The sequence below is a fragment of the Rhipicephalus microplus genome, unplaced genomic scaffold (genome assembly GCF_043290135.1).
Source record: "Rhipicephalus microplus isolate Deutch F79 unplaced genomic scaffold, USDA_Rmic scaffold_1063, whole genome shotgun sequence".
NCBI lineage: Eukaryota > Metazoa > Arthropoda > Arachnida > Ixodida > Ixodidae > Rhipicephalus > Rhipicephalus microplus.
In genome coordinates this window covers 15,679-21,103 of record NW_027465610.1, presented here as the reverse complement: position 1 = coordinate 21,103, position 5,425 = coordinate 15,679, and the positions used below count along the sequence as shown (strand labels likewise).

The following is a 5,425-nucleotide window of genomic DNA, read 5'->3' as shown; positions in this document are numbered from 1 at the left end:
CGACCGCGTGCGCTCGCCCTACCAAGTGCGCCCGCAACCCTGTACAGGGCCACTTCTTCACAAGGCTGGCAATCGGCTTCCCCGCTGCACGCGTGCGGCGCACAACCGGTGTGACGTGGAAGTGACGGGACACGTTCGTAAACCCATCGCGAACCGAGTACGACGCCCTACCAAGTGCGCCCGCAACCCTGTACAGGGTCACATCTTCACAAGGCTGGCAAGCGGCATTCCGCTGCGCGCGTGCGTCGTCCGAGCAGTTGCGTGATAAACGACCGTGTCGAAAGCCCAAACACCGCCGAGGCCAGTCGCCGCCGCCGCAAGGGCAGCCACGCAGCCTGGCGAGAGGCATCGTCTCGTGTAGCGTCGCCCCCGCCCCAACTGGAGTGGCCCAGTTTTTTGAACGGGACGGGAACTGCGAAGCACTTAGACCGACGGCGGACTACGACGAGAACGCCTTAAGCTTCGCCAACGTTTCGCCAACTCGTGCGGGAGACTTTTTCCGCTTCGCGGCAAGTCGTCGCGCCGTGCTCTCCGCATCAACCGCGTACGCAGCGAACCGCAAACGTCGGGCGCAGCCTCCTCACCTCCCTGCGCTTTGCGCGCGAACGTTCCCTGTTCGCGCGGCAAAGCCTGGAGGAGGCACGGCCCCGCAGCGTGTTCGAGCGCCCGGTCTACGGGACACCCTGCTTACTTCGAGGGCAACAAGCGCAACGCAAGGCTGCGATCTCGCGCACTTTGCGCACGGCTGGAGAAGCTTTGCTGGCCGGCTTTCGCTCCTCGTGTTTACCGTGCGTTAAAGTTGCGCGTCCGTGGCTCTCGCAGCTCTTGCGCGCCCGGTCGCAGAGAGGAGTACGCAACCTCGACCGCACTTTCCCTGCAGGCTTCCTTCCGACTCGAAGTCCTGCGGCGGTCTCAACGAGGTGCCACATCCTCAATGCAGTCGGTCGCCCCCGTTTCGGTTGGGCTCTGGCACGACGGTCGCCACCGTCTCGCCCTTGAGTGGCCGCTGTTGGCGCTCGCTGTGAGGTGTTCAGCGTGCTGTCCGTGTTGCCGACGCGGTCAAAACGAGTCGACGGCTCACGTTCCCTTGTGCGCCGAAGGCTCTCTTGATATGTGATCCGACCCTCAGACAGACGAAGCCAAGGGAAGACCCAAGGCCGCAATGTGCGTTCAAAGAATCAGTGCTCAGTGTGTCCTGCAATTCACACCAAGTCTCGCAGCTGGCTGCGTTCTTCATCGACCCGAGAACCGAGTGATCCACCGCTTAGAGTCGTGAAAAAGTGTTTGTTCAATTCCGTACAGTCAAAACCAAACGTTTCTGGCACTCGGCCAAACAGTGGCCAAGAAGGGCGCTTTTCAGCGCACGCTTGGACTCCAAAACTCTGCCGCGCCTTTTTCGGCTGCCGCAAATCGAGCAAACGGTGTGTTTCGGACGGCGTTTCGCTTCCGCTACTTGCGAGTGCTTTCGTGGTCCACCCCTCTATAAATACTCGGGAGGCGTCGAAGCCGGTTCTCCAAGCCGGACCCGTAGGTATCGTTGTGTGCTCGCTCTCATTGGCCCGCCTAACCAGAAAATGCCTGCGGTACACCCATTTGGATAAGAGTGCACGCAGATGCGGGCCTCGACGGCTACACATTTCCTCGGGCGGCCGCCTCCCGGCCTCCGTGGAGCGCGGGATGCACGGTCCCATCGACAAGCCTCTCCCGTTTTTACCGTGGCGTCGCGGTTCACCACGGCGGGCGGGTCGGTCTCCTCCGCATAAAAAGGGGGACCCCCGCTTTTTGTTCCACGAAATCGCACAAGCTTTTTTCGCATCCACGGTTTGCCACCGCACACCAAAATGCCGATCCGGCTGCCTACTTTAGCCAACAGGTGGAGCCAGGCGCGCCGTACTTGCGCGGCACTTCCCACGTCCACCGAAGTCGGTGCCAAGGACCACTTTCGGCGCCGGAGCCGCGTACGAGCCTACTCGAGGCGGAAGAACGAAGCCAGCAAGGGCCTGGCCGCAAGTGCGTTCAATTGTCGGGACGTCCAAGTCCCTCGTTCTTCCGTGCTTCCTCTTTCGGCAAGTCGTTGCGGCACCTTCCCAAAGCGCGCAGACCCGCTAATCGCGACGAGCGCGACGTGGCCGTGCCGCCTTTCCCTCGGCAGCAAGCAAAACGCCTGGCAACGTCGACGCTCCCCTAACCGCGATCTCGCACCGTGTTTCGTGTGGCGAATTCAAAAGCCGGCCGGCGCTGCTGCAACCATTACGGTCGGTACGCATACGCCGCGGAGGGCGGGACGGTCATCGGAGCGTGCGGTTCCTCCATCGAGTACTGCGCACCTCGGCCGTCGCATCGCCGTGCCATGACCGGCCGCGCGTCAACGCGAACCGGTGCCAGCGAGATCCCTCGCCTGCAAGAACCGACCGGCAGCCTCCGTCACCCGAGGACGCGGAGGCGCTTGCCGCGGACGGCGGGACGGTATGCACTGGTGCACAGCGGACCCGTCACATCGCCAGTTCCTTGACCGACCGCCGACGCTTGTGCCGTTCCTCTCGTACTTGGCAGTCGCCGCGCGATTGTCGGGTCTCGTTCTTGCACGCTCGAACGGTCGGGAGGGCACTCGGCTGGCGTTTCGGGAACGCGCAGCCTCGCCTTCTACCGACGTAACCACGACTCGCCGTTCGCGCTCCGCCGCTCCTGTTTACAGTACTAGGCGGTCCCGCAGCGGTCGGGTCGCGCATTTCGAGCGCTTCGAGCCACGGTGCAGTGGCGGGTCGAAAGCCGACCCTATGAGTGCGTTGCGCCGTTTGTACCCGCGTCCGCCACCTGGCCGACCGTCCAAGGTCGCGGTGTTGGCGTCCGCTGGGCGCAACAATTTGTCACGGGGTGCCGCTCCACATTCAGGCAGCCCCGTGGGGAAAAGCCGACCCCGCGTCCAAACGGGGTCAGCGGCAGAAAGTGTCGGGCGCAGACGCAGCTGAGGCGCTCACCCTTCACAATCCGTTAATGATCCTTCCGCAGGTTCACCTACGGAAACCTTGTTACGACTTTTACTTCCTCTAAATGATCAAGTTTGGTCATCTTTCCAACAGACCGGCGCAACCGAAAGGCCGCGCCGGACATCGGTCCGAAGACCTCACTAAATCATTCAATCGGTAGTAGCGACGGGCGGTGTGTACAAAGGGCAGGGACGTAATCAACGCGAGCTTATGACTCGCGCTTACTGGGAATTCCTCGTTCAAGGGGAACAATTGCAAGCCCCTATCCCAATCACGAAAGAAGTTCCACGGGTTACCCAGTCTTTTCAGACAGGGATAAAGACACGCTGCTTCCTTCAGTGTAGCGCGCGTGCGGCCCCGGACATCTAAGGGCATCACAGACCTGTTATTGCTCTGTTTCGTGCGGCTAGGAGCCGCTTGTCCCTCTAAGAAGGTTGTAAGGTGCTGGGAACCCCGCACCTATTTAATAGGCTAGAGTCTCGTTCGTTATCGGAATTAACCAGACAAATCGCTCCACCAACTAAGAACGGCCATGCACCACCATCCACCGAATCAAGAAAGAGCTCTCAATCTGTCAATCCTCCCAGTGTCCGGGCCGGGTAAGTTTTCCCGTGTTGAGTCAAATTAAGCCGCAGGCTCCACTCCTGGTGGTGCCCTTCCGTCAATTCCTTTAAGTTTCAGCTTTGCAACCATACTTCCCCCGGAACCCAAATACTTTGGTTTCCCGGAAGCTGCCCGCCGAGTCATTTGAGTAACTCAGGCGGATCGCTGGTTGGCATCGTTTATGGTCAGAACTAGGGCGGTATCTGATCGCCTTCGAACCTCTGACTTTCGTTCTTGATCAATGAAAACATTCTTGGCAAATGCTTTCGCAGTAGTTCGTCTTGCGACGGTCCAAGAATTTCACCTCTAGCGCCGCAATACGAATGCCCCCGTCCGTCCCTCTTAATCATTACCTCGTATTCCAAAAACCAACAGAACAGAAACGAGGTCTTGTTCTATTATTCCATGCAAGTTTATTCAGGCGACTCGCCTGCGTTGAGCACTCTAATTTTTTCAAAGTAAAAGCACCGGCCATCTCGAGGCACACAATGAAGTGCACCAAGAAAGAACCGGCATGATGTTCAGTCCGAGCCGTCGCATCGGGTAGATGCACTACTCGTCTGGAACTGAGATCCAACTACGAGCTTTTTAACCGCAGCAGCTTTAGTATACGCTATTGGAGCTGGAATTACCGCGGCTGCTGGCACCAGACTTGCCCTCCAATTGATCCTCGTTAAAGGATTTAGAGTGTACTCATTTCAATTACGGGGCCTCAAAAGAGTCCCGTATTGTTATTTTTCGTCACTACCTCCCCGTGCCGGGAGTGGGTAATTTGCGCGCCTGCTGCCTTCCTTGGATGTGGTAGCCGTTTCTCAGGCTCCCTCTCCGGAATCGAACCCTGATTCTCCGTTACCCGTAACAACCATGGTAAGCAAGTAACCTACCATCGAAAGTTGATAAGGCAGACACTTGAAAGAAACGTCGCCGGCTCGTGGCCATGCGATCAGCACAAAGTTATCCAGAGTCACCACACAATACGGGCCGAAACCCGATCGATCTTGGTCTAATAAAAGCACCCGTTACCCAAAGGGCTCCAGGCTCACTGCATGTATTAGCTCTAGAATTGCCACAGTTATCCAAGTAGGAAGAAACGATCTAAGGAACCATAACTGATTTAATGAGCCATTCGCGGTTTCGCCTTATTTCGGCATGTACTTAGACATGCATGGCTTAATCTTTGAGACAAGCATATGATTACTGGCAGGATCAACCAGGTAATCGTTCGACTGCGCGTCCGTCCTCGCCCTCGGCGGGCCGGACGCAGTCTGTGTGCGGCGGAGGCCACCTTCAGGCGCCCCAACACGCTTATTTTGCACTCCGAGATGACGGCGTTCGAGCTCGCTACGGCACAACCTTCCCGAAAGACGAGTGGGAGCCGTGCGGCAAGAAGCACGTTCATGCTCGCTCTTTTTCGTTGCATCGACTCGGTCGCGCCGTGCGGGTTGCCCAAGCCCGCTGCACTGTCGGTGGACCGGCCGGAACTAGCAACGGAGCCGAGACTGCAAAGCCGCCAGACGACGGGTCACGCCCGCGTCTTCGGCGCTTTCGCATCTGAATCGCCCGAGGACGACACGGAACACACCTCGATATCGTGGTAAAACGGCACCGTCCGACAACCAGCCCCTAACGCATCAAGCGGATGAGGCTGCAGACGACTGCCGTGGATTCCCCTGGAGCAGACCCGAGGACACGCTTGACGAGGCCGAAGCCCGCCGCATATCAGACACCCGGTCGCTTTCGCGTACGCCGCTCACGAGAACCCCCACATAATAGCAGCGATAAGTACCCAGACCTCCTTGGGCCCTAATACGAGCGTACTCGAGAAAATTTCACCG

At 58.6% G+C, this 5,425-nt stretch overlaps 2 non-coding genes across 2 annotated transcripts; both read right to left on the bottom strand.

Annotated features, from left to right (window-relative positions):
* Window positions 1–1,119: 1,119 nt before the first annotated feature.
* LOC142796061 (5.8S ribosomal RNA) lies at window positions 1,120–1,272 on the bottom strand. Its single transcript, XR_012893515.1, has one exon. It is a non-coding gene; the product is annotated as a 5.8S ribosomal RNA (ribosomal RNA).
* Window positions 1,273–2,992: 1,720 nt separating this feature from the next.
* LOC142796062 (small subunit ribosomal RNA) lies at window positions 2,993–4,807 on the bottom strand. Its single transcript, XR_012893516.1, has one exon. It is a non-coding gene; the product is annotated as a small subunit ribosomal RNA (ribosomal RNA).
* Window positions 4,808–5,425: the final 618 nt, after the last annotated feature.